The sequence below is a fragment of the Mustela nivalis genome (assembly GCF_964662115.1).
Source record: "Mustela nivalis genome assembly, chromosome: 9".
NCBI classification, from domain to species: Eukaryota; Metazoa; Chordata; class Mammalia; order Carnivora; family Mustelidae; genus Mustela; species Mustela nivalis.
Genome location: NC_139028.1, coordinates 3,378,847 through 3,397,481, shown reverse-complemented (window position 1 = coordinate 3,397,481; position 18,635 = coordinate 3,378,847).

Here is an 18,635-nt window from a genome sequence, read left to right as displayed (position 1 = left end):
ATGGATTCCTGTCTCACGTTGAGGACTTTTATCCATTTTGAGTTTATCTTTGTGTATGGTGTAAGAGAATGGTGGAGTTTCATTCTCCTACATATAGCTTTCCAGTGTTCCATCACCATTTATTGAAGAGACTGTATTTTTACCACTGTATATTTTTTCCTGTTTTGTCGAAGATTATTTGCCCATAGAGTTGAGGGTCCATATTTGGGCTATCTATTCTATTCCACTGGTCTATGTGTCTATTTTTTATGTCAGGACCATTCTGTCTTGGTGATCACAGCTTTGTAGTAAAGCTTGAAATCAAGTAACGTGATGCCCCCAGTTTAATTTTTGTTTTTCAACATTTCCTTAGCGATTCAGGGTCTCTTCTGATTCCATTCAAAATTTAGGATTATTTGTTGCATCTCTTTGAAGAATACCAGAGGAATTTTGATTGGAATGGCATTAAAAGAATACATTGCTCTAGGCAGTATAGACAATTTCACACTGTTTATTCTTTTGATGCAAGAGCATGAAATGGTCTTCCATATTTTTGTGTCTTCTTCAATTATTTTCATGAGTGTTCTGTAGTTCCTCGAGTACTATTCCTTTAAATTGAATTGATACTCTAATTTATTTTTCTGTATTTTCATTGTTAGTGTACAAGAAAACCACTGATTTATTCACATTCACTTTGTATCCTGCCAAGTTGATGAATTGCTGTATGAGTTCTAGTGGTTTGGGGGTGGAGTCTCTTGGGTTTTCCATATAAAGAATCATGTTATCTGCAAAGAGAAAGAGTGAATTCTTCATTTCCAATTTGGATACCTTTTATTTCTCTTTGTAGTCTGAACTGCTGTTGCTAGGACTTTTAATACTATGGTGAACAAACAGCTTAGAAACCATGAAAAAGAATGAGGGAAATAAATGATGCCATGAAACGTTCCAACGTCAGAATTATCGAAATCCCTGAAGGGAAGGATAAAGAAAGAAGTCTCAAAGATCTAGTGAAACAAGTTCTTCATGAAAAATTTCCCAATCTCACATATTGAACCAGCAATCATGTACTAGACGCCTAACGGTCTCCTCCCAAGATTATAGATAACAAAAACAACCCATCAAGAAAACTGATAGTCAAATTGAGGAATCATAATTGAAGGTATAATCTTTTGAAAGCCACTAGTACATAGAGGTTCCTTACTTACAGAGGAAAGCCCATCAGAATCACGTCAGACCTCTCCACAGAGACGTCTCAAGCAAGAAAGGCCTGGAAAGATATATTCAGGGCACTAAATGAGAAGAACATGCAGCCAGGAATACTTTATCCAGCAAGACTGAGTTTCAAAATGGATGGAGAGATAAAGAGTTTCCAAGACCGGCAAGGCTTAAAAGACAAGGCAACTACCAAGCCGACACTGAATGAATATTAATGGGGGTTCTATAAAAGAGGAAAAAATCCTAAGAATAGCATTGAACAGAAATATAGAGACAATTTACAGAAAGATAGACTTCAAAGGTCACACAATGTCAATAAAAACATATCTATCAATAATCACTCTCAATGTGAAAGGCCTAAATGTGCCCCCCAAAAATGGCACAGGGTTGCAGGTTGGATAAAAGGACAGGATCCGTCCATACGTTGTCTACGAGACACTTTTGAACCTAAAGATACACCCAGACTGAAAGTGAAAAGACGGAGAAACATCTTTCATGCCAATGTACTCAATAGAACGCTGGCGTAGCAATTCTCATATCCGATAAATTAGATTTTAAACTAACGACTATAGTCAGAGATACAGAAGGACATTACATAATTCTTAAAAGGGACTATCAACCAAGATGATCTAACAACTGTAAATAGCTCTGCCCCCAATATGGGTGCAGCCAATTACATAAGAAAACTGTTAATCAAGATAAAATGTCATATTAATATGAATGCATTAATAGTAGGAGATCTTAACACACCTCTTTTATAAATAGACAGATCATCCAAGAAGAAAATCCATAAAGAAACAATAGCATTTACTGACACATTGGACCAGATGGACCTCATAAATATATACAGAACATTCCTCCCTAAAACAACAGAACACTCATTCTCTCAAGTGCACATGGATCTCACTCACTATCCACCAAGACGATCTAACAATTGTAAATATCTATGCCCCCTATATAGGAACAGCCAATTACATAAGAAACTGTTAGTCAAGATAAAGAGTCATATTGACATGAATACATTATAGTAGGAGATCGTAACCTGCCTAACATCATCCAAGCAGAAAATCCATAAAGAAAGCATTAAATGACACATTGGACCACATGGACCTCATAGATATATACAGAATATTCCACCCTAAAACCACAGAATACTCATTTTCTCAAGTGCACATAGAACATTAACAAGAATAGACCACATACTGGCTCACAAATCAGGACTCAACCTATACCAAAAGAATGAGAATATTCCCTGCATATTCTCAGATCACAATGCTTAGAAACTGGAGATCAATCACATGAAAACGTTTCTAAGGAACTCAAACACCTGGAAGCTAAAGAGCTCCTTGGTTAAGAATGATTGGATCACCACACACAAAAATAGACTCCCAATGGATGAAAGACCTCAATGTGAGAAAGGATTTCATCAAAATCCTTGAGGAGAACAGAGGCAGCATCCTCTTTGACCTCAACCGCAGCAACATCTTTCTAAGAATATCACCAAAGTCAACAGAAGCAAGGAAACAAATGAACTATTGTGATTTCATCAAGATCAAAAGGAAACAGTGAGCAAGACCAAAAGACAACTGACAAACCGGGAGAAGATATTGCAAATGACATATCCAATAAAGGGCTAGTATCCAATATGTATAAAGAGCTTGGAAAACTCAACACACAAAGAACAATGTAATACTCTGCAACCATCAAAAGAAAAGAAATCTTGCCATTTGCAATGACGTGAATGGAACTAGAGGGTATTATGCTTCACAAAATAAGCCAATCGGAAAAAGATAACTATCATATGATCTCCTTGATATGAGGAATTGGAGATGCAATGTGGGGAGTTTGGGGAGTATGAAAAGAACAAATGAAAGAACATGGGATTGGGAGGGAGACAAACAATAAAGGACTCAATCTCAAAAACTAGACTGAGGGTTGCTGGGGTGAAGGGGGACAGGAGAGGGTGGTGAGGATATGGACTTCGGAGAGGGTATATGCTATGATTAGTCCTGTGAATTGTGTAAACTTGGCGATTCACACTGGGGATAAAAATAAGTTATATATTGATAAAAATAATGAATTAATTACTTTAAAAATTTTTAAAAAGACGAAATCTTGAATCAACCAGGAGATCAAAGAAGAACTCAAACAATTCAGGGAAAACAATGAGAATGAAGACATTTTGGTCCAAAACCTATGGGATACAGCAAAGATGGTCGTAATGGAGAAATACATATCCATCCAAGCTTCCCTCAAAAAATATGTAAAAATCCAGAATACACCAGCTGTCTCTACACCTTAATGAACTGGAGAACCAACAACAAATCAAACCAACTCCATACATAAGAAGGAAAATAATCGAGATTAGAGCTGAGATCAATGAGGTAGAAACCAGAGATACAGTAGAATGTATCGATGAAACTAAAGTTGGTTTTTTGAAAGAATCAATAAGATCGACAAACAATTGGCCACACTAATCTTAAGGAAAGAAATAAAGCCAAAATTAATAAAATTATGAATAAAAAGGGAGAGATAGCAACTAACACCAAGGAAACAATTATCAGAAGTTATTATCAATAGTTATATGCCAATAAGCTAAGCAATCTAGATGAAATAGATGCATTCCTGGAAAATTTTAAATGCCCAAAATTGAACCAGGAAGAAATTAACAACCTGAATAGAACGATATCTATTAACTAGATTTAAGCAGTGATCAAAAACCTCCCAAAAAACAAGAGCCTAGTACCTGAGGGATTCCCTGGGAAATTCTACCAAACTTTCAAAGAAGAAATAACACCTATTCTCCTGAAGCTGTTTCAAAAATTGAACCAGAAGAAAAACTTCCAGACTCTTTCTATGAATCCAGCATTACCCTGATCCTTTAACCAGGCAAGGACCCTATCAGAAAAGAGAATTTTAGACCAATATCACTGATGAATATGAATGCTAAGATTCTCAGCAAGATCCTAGAACAGGATCCAACAGCAAATTAAAAAAAAAAAAAAAATCCACCATTACCAGGTGGGATTCATCCGTGGGCTACAAGGATGATTCAACATTTGCAAATCAATCAATGTGATAGAACAAATCAATATGAGAAGAGAGAAGAACCACATGGTCCTCTCAATTGATGCAGAAAAAGCATTGGACAAAATCTAGCAGCCGTTCCTGATCAAAACTCTTCAAAGTATAAGGATAGAAGGACCATTCATGAACTTGCATCAAATCTATGAAAGACTCACAGCAAATATCATTGTCAATGGTAAAAAGCTTGCAGCCTTCCTGTTGAGATCAGAAACTTAAGTAAACCCACTCTCACCAATCTAGTTCAACAAAATATTAGAAGTCCTAGCAATAGCAATCAGACAACAGAGAGAAATAAAAGGTATCCAAATTGGCATTGAAGAAATTAAGTTCCTCTCTTTGCACATGACATGATTCTTTATATGGGAAATCCAAAAGACTCCACCCCGCAAACTAATAGAACTCATATAGCAATTCAGTAATGTGTCAGGATACAAAGTCAATGTATAGAAACAGAGGCTTTCTTTTACACTAACAATGAAAATACCGAAAGGGAATTAGGAGAATCAATTCCATTTACTATAGCACCAAGAAGCTTAAGATACCTGGGAATAAACCTAAACAAAGAGGTAAAACCACACCTACAAAATGTTAGAATTGACGGGAGACTTTCGTCCTGAATGCTGAATGAATTATTGTTAGGTAAGAAGTTCATTTTCTCATTTCGGTTGACTTCTGTCTTGAATTCTCTGTGCCTTTCCCTTTTATGGTATTTTCTTTGGGGATGCTTCATTAGTGCGATCTCTCACTTCCTCCCCCTCTTTCTCGTGTCTTCTCTGTGTGTGTGTTCGTGTGTGTGTGCATGTGCATGTCTTAATGTGTGCGTGGTCTGTGTGTTTTTCACAAAAAAGTTATAATTAAATTTCAAGATGTAGGAATTGGGTCTCTTAAGGTTAGCAATTCAATTTGACATGCCTTGAAAATACATTCCATCCGTTTCAAGAACATCTTCTGCAAGGAATGTCATCATTTGTACTCTTCCATAAACACGTATTCGCACAAAACTGCCTTCAAACAAACACCACATTTTGTGTGCCTCATTAGAATCGTATTGTTTGTCCCTATACCCCTTATTTTTCATATGTTTCTTGACTGTCTTGAGGGAGTGAAATCGTCTGTTTGTTTTCTTTCTGAGAATGATAGATATGAAGGAGCCCAAAGCTCTCTGCAAGCCTGTCACATGAAACATGTGGAAGAATTCATTCTTGCTTATGTCTCAGTAAGAATTTGCGGTGACATGGAGGACAGTGAGATGGTAGTAGTGTCTAATAACCTCGTGCTTGTCTTCAGCCATGAAGGCAAAAGGAAGATGACAACAATAACGGAAGCAGGGTGGAAATTGACCTGAACCCTACACAGTAAACTCCACAGAGTAAGAGATCGGAGGTCGCAGAAACTATGGGAGAAGTTTGGAGACATGGCTCATGGGGGATTTGGGTGGTTCGTGCATCAGAGGGCAGTGACCCATGCAAAGGACAAAGGAACCCACAAGGAACCCACAAGGAACCTGTTTCCCAGTGCAATTGGCTGTGACGAACGGAGGGTCTGAGTTCTTGACAACAAAATTGTTGAGGGCTGGAGTTTTCAGATCAGCAGGCTTGGCAGAAATTGACTCGAAAGAACACCGTGTTTTTCTTGGAGGGGACACCAGCAGACAGCCTGGAGACCATGATCAGAAACAATACCAGGAGATAAAGTTGGAGGAGAGTGGGACCTGGCAGTGCATCCGTGAGAGGCAGTGTTTGTGGAAATGATTCAATGGGTGCATAAGAAATGATCGGCTCTCAAACCAGTAGCAACAGGACCGAGCTACTGGCCAAGACAGGATGGTGATACATTTGCTGCCTACCCTGCCAACACGAAAACCCAACCGTGGAACACTTGGAGGACTGCCTTCCTCAGTCCTAGATGCTTAGTCCAAGGAGAACACATTCTCCCATAGGGGACAAGAAGAATGCCTTGACCACATGCTCTCTTCTGAACACAGCATTCTGCAGGCCTGCATTCTATTGGGTTGTGGAATGTCTCCTTTCACACACACACCAGATCCTACTAAGCAAAACCTCAGCATATTCAGCCCGGGCCCCAAACACACTAAACGCCAGACAAGGAGGGCCCTTGCAGTTGAATGGTCTCAAGGACAGGGACAGCAAGAACACAACAACAGATGGCATGCATCACACACACACACACACACACACACACACACACACACACAAACCCATCATCCTTTAAGGGCCAGCACTTGGTCACTCCCGGATTTCCTCTTCTTAAAGACATTAACCTCAGTATGGAAAAAGAATGAGCTTTCAGAATACGGAGAGGAAGACAGAGACTTATATCCAAGGCAAAGATGGAAGAATCAACTGATGCTAAGGTAAAAGAACAAGAAATGAACACGGCTAGGCAATCAGAGAGAAACTTCTACATAGAACACGCCCGATGGGGTATAGAAAGGAGCGGCCTGGATACTTCCTGTACATCAGAAAACATAGAAGATATCAGAGAGTCTCGAACCACAGAGATAAACTGATAAAGATAAACGAACATAAATAGCTCCTGAAGAGAAGATTGGTAGGAGACTGGATGCAGTGTGGGAACATGGCAGAGGTAGAGGATCCAATGAGTGACCTGGAAGAACTAGTCTAGAAAAAAGGAAGCAAATTCTAAAAGAGAAGGAAGAATGACGGGACATGACAATGAGCTTAGGGAATCATCATTTCCAGGAATTGAAAGAGGTGCCTTTTGTAGGAGAAGTAAGAGTGAGTGAAAGAAAGAGGGCTGAACATGTATTTGAGATATTGGGGCTGAAAATGACCCTCATCTGGTAGCACAAACAGAGGTCCACAATCAGAGGCAAGGAGATACTACCATCACCTTCCAAAGAAGCAGAGCACCAAAAGACATAATGTCCTTCCCCCTGGAAAATCTAGGCATGTAGGAATTCTCTTTAGGCAAATAGGCATCAGAGAATCGTTTGTCCATAGCCCAGTCACTGACTTCAAGAGGAAAAGCTATACCAGCTCTCGAAGCAGGCCGGATAGCTCAAGCAACACCCGGCCAAGCCAAAATCCTTATCCCCTGCATTTCTGAACAATGACAGAGCAGCGGTTCTTGTCTAGAACCAGGAGGTATTCAGAAGTCAAAGGTTGGGTCCCTTGTTGTGTCCATCAGTTCAGATGCGGCCTTCAGATCAACTCATGATTCCAGCGTTTTGGCAATGAGTGTGGTCTCAGGTTCTCTGCTCAGGGGCAAGTAAGCTTCTCCCTCTCCAGCTCCAACCCCTGATTGCGATCTCTCTGTCTATCTGTCCAATACGTGCATGTGTATAATTTGACAAGATAACAAAAACAAAACCAGGGTACATTTATTGATTGGTGCCAGAGGATGTTTTCTTGAATTTGGGCCTACATTCCTGTGGAGGGTAGCCAGGTACAGAGAACCTCTCACCATCCTAAAATTCCCGACCTTCGCTTCGAGCTCCCTCATTTATTCTACTGCTCTTTGTCTCCCTGGATCTCCTCACCAACCTGAAGCATCTGCTGTCTGTCGTGCTGTACTGACCCCTTGATAACAATTGTGCATCTTCTCTGGGCTCCATTAGAACATGCTCATCTTCTGCAAGAGGCACTGTTTGCTTATCTCATGAAACAATTTGGGGATGATCATGAGAGGGTGAATGCAGGCTTGTGCTGCCACAGTTCCATGCAGTTCCTCAGAGGGTAGCTGCTCCAACCTGAGGGAGTGCTCAAGGTTCTTCCACATTAGAATCCTCTTCAATGTGTCCTTTTGAACATAAAAGTTGTCTTCCTGAAACGGTTAGGAAGTCTTTCAGATGGCTTCACTTGGGTTTTAGGTCTCTTCAAACATGCTCTCCGTTTGCTCCTGTGGACTCCAAGTACATGAGTCCATCCTGGACCTAAGGATAAGGGTCTGCCTTGATGCATGGTCATTTTTGAAAATTGGTAGGCCTTGTTGGCACCGTTTGTGGAGACGCTCAAGGTACTCGTGTCCTCGCTGTGGAAGACTCCAGACATGCTTTGGCACGGTTGCGGGGGTTCATTTGGAGCTCTCCTTGGGTGGCCATTTTCCTGTTCAGAAGCACCGTGATAGGGTGGGAGGGCCTGACCCTTTTGCCGGGCTCAGATTTCCTCCCCTGAGTCTTTGCTTGAGGCCACAATGTTTCTAGGCCTGTCGTGGTTAAGATGGAATGGTGGATGATTGCCTTTCTCTGGAGTCCAGAGGACTGGAGCTGACAGTCATGACCAAACACTACGAACTTGGCCATGGAGAAGGTGACACCAACTCGCATTGCAAACTGCCTTGATTTGAGACCCAAGCAGCTCCAGCAGTTTGGGACGGCTTGGTGTCCTCTTGTCCCACCCATGACTACTCCAGCCAAGTGTAGTGATCAGGCGTGGGTTGATGAGGAGTGGTTGCTATGACCTCAAAGCTTTGTGACATCACAGATGCTGGCTTCACTGTAGCAGCTGTCCCTCTCCAATGACCTTGGCGTCCTATGGCTTTAGGTAGGAAGCCCCGGGAAGGACAGAACAAGAGCCCTCTGAGTCTGATGAAATACTCAGGTTGTCTTGGGGGTTAATGTCCCACTTCCCCTTTCTAGACTAAGAAGGAAGAAAATGATGTTCAGTTTACCTTTCTTTAAGCCAACATTTCCCCAGATACGGAAAGGTGTCCTATTTCCACTAAAATCTCTAGAGAGCTCAAGACACAGGAGACAACAGCTCTCCGTGGGTTTTGTCATCCTGTGGGTGAGAGCGTCCTTTGTCAGCGTCTTTTGCCTATGGGTCAGTGATGAGTAAGGTTGGAAGGTCCCTTTTCGAGGAAAAAGGTGAGGGCTTCGATATCCGGTGCTGTCTGTGGCCTCATCTCCTAGTGTTCTGAAATGCATGGCCAGGGATTAGGGCTCTGTCTCCCTGGTTTTCCCTTAATTACCTTTGCAAAGTCTTCGAGGTGACTGACCTTCGGCATCACAGCTAACTCTTAAGGGAGAGGCCTGGACTGCACCCGTTGTCATCATTAATTAACTATACTTGTTGTGGTACTGGGTATAGACACGCAGACCAAGTCTCTTTAGTCAGAATGAAAGGGACGGCCTATACTGACGACTTGCAAGGCCCATTCGAGCAGACCTTTGGAATGAGCCACAATGCCCTTACAAGGACTAGTGGATAAGGAAGGTTCAGTCCATTTTGGCAACACAGTATTTCTCAGCCATTGAAGAAAATGAACCCCTGGACCTTGCCTTGACATGAATGTCCCATACCCTGCTGATGGGAAATGGAAAAGGCAAGCAGACAAAGGGAAATGTCATATGGCTTCCCACAATATGTGCTTCGGGAGGAATACCTTGGCCCTTAGTAAAGGAAGGGAAAACTGAAGGGCAAGAAGTCAGAGAATGAGAACCACCAGGAGTGACTCAGGACTCTGAGAACCAAGCTGAGTGTTACAGAAAAGAGAACTGTTAAAGGGGTGTTCAGGAGTTGTGGCATATATTAGGAGGAGCACTGGGACGTACATGCAACTAAAGCATCCGTGAATACTCTGTCAAAAACGGATGGTGGATGATAGGCAGGCTTTCTCAACAAAACAGCAACAACAACAACAACAAAAATTCAGAGGAAAATAATCTGGCCCTTTCAAAACCAAAGGAAGTCACAGGAAGAAAAGGAAAGCATTATATTGTTTATTATCTTTCCTTATTGAAATGACATGGGATTGCTTTACCAAAATGTCCTTCTCTGAATTGTGTCTTTATCCTTGTGACTTATAGTCTACCCGCCTCTTCCATCTCTGGAATCGATGAGAGGACATGGCAATGCCTTCGCTCAATACCTAGAAGAGTGGCCCAGGAAAATGACTTGGACCTGGCCTTCTGTGTGTTGGCAGGTGTTGGATTACTGATTCAAACGCTTCAGTCACTACTAGAGAGCTGAGATTTTGTAGGTTTCCTGACCTAATCTTGGGAGTTGCTATGTGTCTGATAATTTATCCTATTCTCTCCGGTCTTGGATTTGCTAGCATAAATGTGTGGATGTGTCTCTTAGGATATTCTTTTTTCCTTTCTACCAGTTCTCAATTTGTTTTATACTTTCAGCTGTGTTCTTGTCTCCCTTTTTATCCCAGTAATGGCTTCTGCAGTTTCTTCATGATTAAGACACTGAATTGTGAGATCTCCTGATTTTTTTTCCTATTGGTTTGTTTGTATTTTCTTTATTTCGATAACTATATGCATTATTTCATTTTTTCTGTTAACTTTGGAATTTGGTTCTTCTTCTTCTTGTTCCTTCAGCATCAAGGTAGGTTGCTTTACTTTTTTTTTTTTTTTTGGTGTTTTAAATTTTGGAAATGCATGCATTATCCCTATATGGTTTCCCCATGAAATGTTTTGGCATCACCCCATAAGTTTCTTGACATTCCTTTGTTCATAGCTCTTTCTGTTTTTCCTTTGGATTTTCTTTCTTACATTCATTGCTATTTCGTGACGTGTTGTGTTTTCCAACTTTTAGTGTCTGGCTGTATTTCCAATTTGAAAGTGATATCTTCCCGTTTTCATACCTTCATGATCATAAGTGCACCGGATAGGTTTTGACTTCTCTTCCATTAATTACCACTGGATTTGGACTCCAGATCATGACCTGTGATATACAAAGTTTGGTCTGCCTTTGAGAAGAACATATCTTATGCTCCTCAGATACGCAATCTTACTCATGGATCCCCAAAGCTCAGGAGGTCTAGAGAGCCAATGTGGACGTCCGTTATTCCTTAACACCTTTCCATCCCGATGATCTGTGCTGTGCTTAACGTGGATATCATAGTCCCCAACAATATTGGATTAAAGTCCCCATCTCCCTTCCTCTCTGTTCATATGCTTCCAACATTTAGATAAACCAATGTTTTTGGTGTATATGTTGGCAATTCTTTTTTTTTTTTTTTAAAGATTTTATTTATTTATTTGACAGAGAAATCACAAGTAGATGGAGAGGCAGGCAGAGAGAGAGAGGGAAGCAGGCTCCCTGCCGAGCAGAGAGCCCGATGCGGGACTCGATCCCAGGACCCTGAGATCATGACCTGAGCCGAAGGCAGCGGCTTAATCCACTGAGCCACCCAGGCGCCCCTATGTTGGCAATTCTTCCAGGTTTCTGGTGTTTGGATGCTCCATCAAGACAAAACACCTTCTGCTAATCTTTTGTCACTCGGAGGCATCAAATCGCTCCATTTGACGTAGGCACAATCACTTTGGCTCTCTTCCCCTTGGCAATAGTGTAACCTACGTTTTCCCAATATCTTCGCTTTCAAGCCATATGTATGTTTATATAGGAAGGAAATTTCCTATTGTCAACAGAAGGTCGAGCTTTTTAATATTTTTGTTTTCTTATGGATCTTTTTTGCCTTTTTTTTTTTTGGTGATTTCAAGCACACTTATGAAGTGCTTGTATTGTCGGGAGTCTTTAATCCTGAATACTGAATGAATTATTGATAGGTAAGTAGTTCACATTCTCATTTCAGTTGGCTTCTGAATTGGATTCTCTTTGCATTTCCCCTTTATGGTATTTTCTTTGGGGTTGCTTCCTTAGTGTGATTCTGACTTCTTCTCCCTCTTTTGTGTGTCTTATCTGTGAGTGTGTTCAGGTGTGTGTGCATGTGCCAGTGTTAATGTGTGTGTGGTCTGTGTGTGTTTCACATAACACTTATAATTAAATTTCAAGTGATAAGAATTCGGTCTCTTAAGGATAGCAACTGAATTTGAGATGCCTTGAAAAATCACATTCCATTCATTTCGGAACATCTTCTGCAAGGGACGTGATCTATTTTCCTCTTCGAAAAACACGTATTCTCACAAAACTGCCTTCAAACAAACACCAAATTTTTGTGCCTCATAAGAATAGATTTTTTGTCCCTATATCCCTTGCTTTTTCATATATTTCTTGACTGTCTTGAGGCAGTGAAATCTTCTGGTTTTTGTCCTTCTGAGACAAACAGTCTGTTTGTTTTCTTTTTGAGAATGATAGATGTGTTGAAGCCCAATGGTCTCCGCAACCCTGCCACATGAGACATGTGGAAGAATTCATTCTGGCTTATGTCTTAGTAAGAATTTGTGGTGACATGGAGGACAGTGAGATGGTAGTAGTGTCTAATAACCTCGTGTTTGTCTTCAGCCATGAAAGCAACAGAAAGAAGACAACATAAACTGCAACAGGGTGGATATTGACCTGAAGCCTACAAAGTAATCTCCACAGCGAAGAGAATGGAAGTCGCAGAGACTAAGGGAGAAGGTTGGAGACATGGCTCAGTGGAGATTTGTGTGGTTTATGCATCAGAGGGCAGAGATACCATTCAAAGGACAAAGGCACAGGAAAGCAGGGCTCACTGGGAACCCACAAGGAACCTGTATCCCAGTGCCATTGGCTGTTATGAGCATAGGATCTGAAGGGCACAAGTTCTTGAAACACAAGTCGTGAGGGCTTAATTTTTCAAATCAGCAGACTTGGCAGACATTGGCTCGAAAGAACACCACGTTTTTCCTGCATAGGACACCAACAAGCAACCAGGTGCAGACAGCCTGGAGACAATGATCAGAGACAATACCAGGAGAAGCAGTGGGAAGATGGTGGTACCTGGCAGTGCATCCATGAGAGGCAGTGTTCGTGGAAATGACTCAATGGGGGCATAAGAAATTTAGGGCTCTCTCACCAGCAGCATCAAGACAGAGCTATTGGCCAAGAAGGACAGTGAGGACATTTGCTGCCAAGCCTGCCAACACGAAATCCCAACCATGGAACACTTGGAGGACTGCCTTCCTCAGTCCAAGATGCTTAGTCCACGGAGAACAGACTCTCCCATTGGGCACGAGAAGAAAGCCTTGACCACATGCTCTCTTCTGAACACAGCATTGTGCAGGCCTGCATTCTTTAGAGTTGGTGGAATGTCTCCTTTCACAGGCACACCAGAGCCCACCTAGGTAAACCTCAGCATATTCAGCCCAGACCAAAAACACATCAAACGTCAGGAAAGGAGGGCCCTAGCAGTCGACTGATCTCAAGGAAGGGTCAGACGTACACAACAGATGGCATGCATGCCATACACATACACAAACACACACACACACACACACCAAAATCCCTGAAGGGTCAGCCCTTGGTCACTCCGGGATCTCATCTTTATAAAGAAATTAACCTCAGGATAGAAGCCAGAATGAGATATTCAAATACGGAGAGGTATACAGAGACCTAGTTCCAAGGCAAAGATGGAAGAATCAATTGATGCCAAGGTAAAAGAACAAGAAATTATCCAGGCTAGGCAATCGGGGTGAAATCTCTACATATAAAAAGCCTAAGGGGATTGAAAGCAGCGGCCTGGATACTCCCTGTACATCAGAAAACATAGAAGATATCAGAGAGTCTCGAACCACAGAGATAAAACTAAAAATATAAAAGAACATAAAGAGCTACTGAAGAGAAGATTGGTAGGAGACTGGATGCAATGTCTGGGCACATGGCCGAGGTAGAGGATCCAATTAGTGACATGGAAGAACAAGCCTAGAAAATAAGGAAGCAAATTCTTGAGAGTAGGCAAAATGATGGAACATGAGAATGAGTTTAGGGAATCATCAACTCCAAGGAATTGAAAGAGGTGCCTCTTGTAGGAGAAGTAAGAGTGAGAGAAAGAAAAGAGGGCTGAACATGGATTTGAGAATTCGGGGCTGAAAATGACAATAATCTGGGAGCAGGAACAGAAGTCCAGAAACAGAGGCACAGGTGATTCTCATCAACTTATACAGAAGCAGAGCGCCAAAAGACATTGTGTAATTCCCCCTGGAAAATCTAGGCATGGAGGAATTCTCTTTAGGCAAATAGGCATTGGAGAATAGTTTGTCCATAGCCCAGTCTTGACTTCAAGAGGAAAAGCTATACTAGCTCTCAAAGCAAGCCAGATAGCTCAAGCAACACCAGCCCAAGACAAAACCTTATCCCCTGTACTTATGAACAATGACAGAGCAGCGGTTCTTGTCTAGAAACAGGAGGTATTCGGAAGTCAATGGTTGGGTCCCGGGTTGTATACATCAGTTCAGAGGCGGCCTTCAGATCAACTCATGATTCCAGGGTCTTGGCATTGACTCTGTTCTTAGGTACTCTGCTCAGGGGCAAGTAAGCTTCTCCCTCTCCAGCTCCACCCCCTCACTGTGATCTCCCTGCCTCTCTGTCCAATACGTGCATGTGCATATATTGATAAGAAAACAAAAACAAGACCAGGCACAATAATTGACTGGGGCCAGAGGATGTTTAATTGAATTTGGACCTATGGAGGGTAGCCAGGTACCGAGAACCTCCCACCATCCTAAAATGGTCGACCTTCTCTCAGAGCTCCCATGTTCAATCTCCTGTTCTTTGTCTTCCTGGATCTCCTCACCAACCTGCAGCATCCGCTGTCTGTTGCGCTGTACTGACCCCTTGTTGACACATTGTACATCCTCTCCTGGCTATATTACAACATGCCCATCTTCTGCAAGAGGCACTGTTTGCTTATATCATGAAACCATTTGGGGGATGGTCATGAGATGGTGAAGGCAGGCTTGTGCTGCCACATCTCCATGCAGTTCCACAGAGGGTAGCTGCTCCACCCTGAGGGAGTGCTCAAGGTTCTTCCACATTCAAATCCTCTTCAATGAGTCCTTTTGGTCATATAAGTTGTCTTCCTGAAACGGGTACGGATGTCTTTCAGATGGCTTCATTTGGGATATGGATCTCTTCCAACATGTTCTCCTTTTGCTCCTGTGGACTCCACATACATGAGTCCATTCTGGATCTTAAGGTGTAGAGTCTGCCTTGGATGCATGGTCATTTTGGAAGTTTGGAAGGTCTGTTGGCACCGTTTCTGGAGACGCTCGAGGTAATCGAGTACTCCCTGTTGAATTCCAGACATGTCTCTGAGAAGGTTGTGGGAGTTCACTTTGAGCTTTCCTTGGGTGGCCCTCTTCCTGTTCAGAAGCTCCATGATTCGGTGGAAGGGCCTACCTTTACAAAGGCCAGGATTTCCTACACTGAGTCTTTGCTTACAGTCTGATTGATTCTTGGCCTATCCTGGTTAAGATGGAATGAGGGATTCTTGCCTTTCTCCAGAGTCCAGAGGGCTGGTGCTGAGAGTCACGACCAAACACTGCGAATTCGTCCATGGAGAAAGTGAAACCGACTCACTTCGTAAACTACCTGGGTGAGAGACCCAGGCGGCTCCAGCGGTTTGGGACGGCTTGGGGTCCTCTTGGCCCACCCAAGACTACTCTAGTCAAGGGTTGTGATGCGGTGTGGGTTAAAGAGGAGTGGCTGAAATGACATCAAAGCTTTGTGACATCACAGATGCTTGCTTCACTGAAGCAGCTGTCCCTCTCCCATGACCTTGGTGTCCTATGGCTTTAGGAAGCCCCGGGAAGGACAGAACAAGAGCCCTCTGAGCTTGAGCAAGAACCCAGGTTGTCTTGTGTGTTAATGTCCATCTTCCACTTTCTAGACAAAGAGGAAAGGATATGACGTTCAGTATAGCTTCCTTAAGCCAACATTTCCCCAGAGATGGCAAGGTGTCCTATTTACACTACAATTTCTAGGGATCAAGACACAGTGAGGCCTCATGGATATCAACAGCTCTTCATGGGGTTTGTCATCCTGTGGGGAGAGCGACCTTTTTCAGCGTCTTTTGCCTATGGGTCAGTGATGACTAAGGGACAGAATCCCCTTTTCAAAGAAAAAGGTGAGGGCATCGATACATGGTGCTGTCTTTGGCCTCATCTTCTAGTATTCTGAAGCATGCAGCTAAGGGATTAGGGCCTGTCTACCTGTCTTTCCCTTAAACCCCTTTGCAAAGTCTTTGAGGTGAGTGACAATCTGCATTAGAGCTATCTCTAAGGAAGAGGCCTGTACCACACCTATGGTTATCATTAGTTAACTGTACTTGTTGTGGTAACGGGTATAGATATGTTTAACAAGTCTCTTTAGTCAGAAGGAAAGGGATGGCCTATATTGATGGCTTGCAAAGGCCACTCGAGCAGACCTTTGGATTGAGACGCAATGCTCCTGCAGGACTAGTGGATAAGGAAGGTTTGGCCCATTTTGGCAGCACAGTATTACTCAGCCGTGGACGAAAATTATCCCCTGGACCTTGCCTTGACATGAATGTCCTATGCTTCGCTGATGTGAAATCGAAAAGGCAAGCAGACAAAGGGAAATATCATATAGCTTCCCACAATATATGCCTCCAGAGGAATACCTTTGCCCTTAGTAAAGGAAGGGAAAACTGAAGGGGAAGATGTCAGAAAAGGAGACCCACCCGTAGTGACTCAGGACCATGAGAACCAAGCTGAGGGTTACAGAAAGGAGACGTATGCAGGGAATGAGGGAACTGTTAATGGGTGTTCAGGAGTTGTGGCATAAATTAGGAGGAGCACTAGGTCGTAATGCAACTAAAGTATCCGTGAATACTCTGTCAAAAACGGATGATGGATGATAGGCAGGATTTCTCTACAGAATAGCAACAACAACAACAACAATTCAGAGGAAAATAATCTGGCCCTTTCCAAACCAAAAGAAGGCACAAGGAGAAAAGGAAAGAATTATTTTTTATTTATCTTTCCTTATTGAAATGGCATAGGATTTGTTTTCTTAAAATGTCCTTAACTGAATTGGGTCTTTATGCTTGTAAATTGGAGTCTACCCGCCTCTTCCATCTCTGGAATCGATGAGAAGACAGGACAATGCCTTTGCTATATACCTAGAAGAGTGGCCCAGGAAAATGACTTGAACCTGGCCTTCTGTGTGTTGGCAGGTGTTGGATTACTGCTTCAAATGCTTCAGTCAATACTAGAGAGCTGAGATTTTGTAGGTTTCCTTACCTAATCTTGGGAGTTTCTATGTGTCTGGGAACTTAACCTTTTCTCTCTGTTCTTGAATTTGTTAGCATAAATGTGTGGATGTGCCTCTTTGGTTATTCTTTTTTTTTTTTTTTCTACCAGTTGTCATGTGGTTTCATACTTTCAGCTGTGTGCTTGTCTCCCTGTTTTATCCCAGTAATGTCTTCTGCGGTTTGTTCATGTTTTCAAAACTGAAGTGTGAGATCTACTGATTTTTTTTCCTATTGGTTGGCTTGTGTTTTCTTTAATTCAATAATCATATGTATGATTTCATTTTTTCTCTTAACTCTGAAATTCGGTTCTTCTTCTTGTTGTTCCTTCAGGCATCCAGTTAGGTTGCTTTTTTTTTTTTTTTCGGTGTATTTAAGTTTTGGAAATGCACGCATTTAACCCTATATGGTTTCCCCATAAAATGTTTTGGCATCATCCCATGAGTTTCTTGACGTTCCATTTCATGGCTCTATCTGCTTTTCCTTTGGATTTACTTTCTTGCATTCATTGCTCGTTCGTGAGTGTGTTGTGTATTCCAACTTTTAGTATCTGGCTGTATTTCCAATTTGAAAGTGATATCTTTCTGTTTTCATACCTTCGTGATCATAAGTGCACATGATAGCTTTTTACTTCTCTTCCCTGAATTATGACTGGATTTGGACTTGAGCTCATGACCTGGGATAGACAAAGTTAGGTCTGCCCCTGGTAAGAACATATCTTATTGTTCTCTGAGACGCAATCTTACTCATGGATCCCCAAAGTTCAGGTATTCTAGAGAGCCCATGGGGACGTCTGTTATTCCTTACCACCTTTCCATCCAGATGATCTGTCCTGTGCTTAACGTGCATATCATAGTCACGAACAATATTGGATTAAAGACCGCATCTCTCTTCCTGTCTGTTCATAGGCTTCCAACGTTAAATACACCCATGTTCGCGGTGTATATGTTGGCAATTTTTCCAGGTTTCTGATGTTTGGATGCTCCATCAAGACAGAACACCTTCTGCTAATCTTTTGTCTCTCGAACGTATAAAATACCTCTAGCTGCCTTAGGCACAATCATTTTGGCTCTCTTCTCCTTGGCAATAGCATAACCTACGTCTTCCTAATTTCTTCACTTTCAGGCTATGTGTATCTTTATAGCCGAAGGATATCTCCTATGGGCAACAGAGGACGAGTTGTTTAATATTTGTAGTTTTCTTATGGATCTTTTCTGTCTTTGTTTGCTTTTGTTTTTTTTTTTTTTTTTTTTTTTTTTTTTTTTTGTAATTTCAACCACTTCTACAAACTGTTTGTATTGTTGGGAGACTTTAATCCTGAATGCTGAATGAATTTTTGATAGGTAAGTAGTTCACTTTGTCATTTCGATTGGCTTCTGACTAGGATTCTCTTTGCCTTTCTCCTTTATGGTATTTTCTTTGTGGTTACTTCATTAGTGCGATCTCAC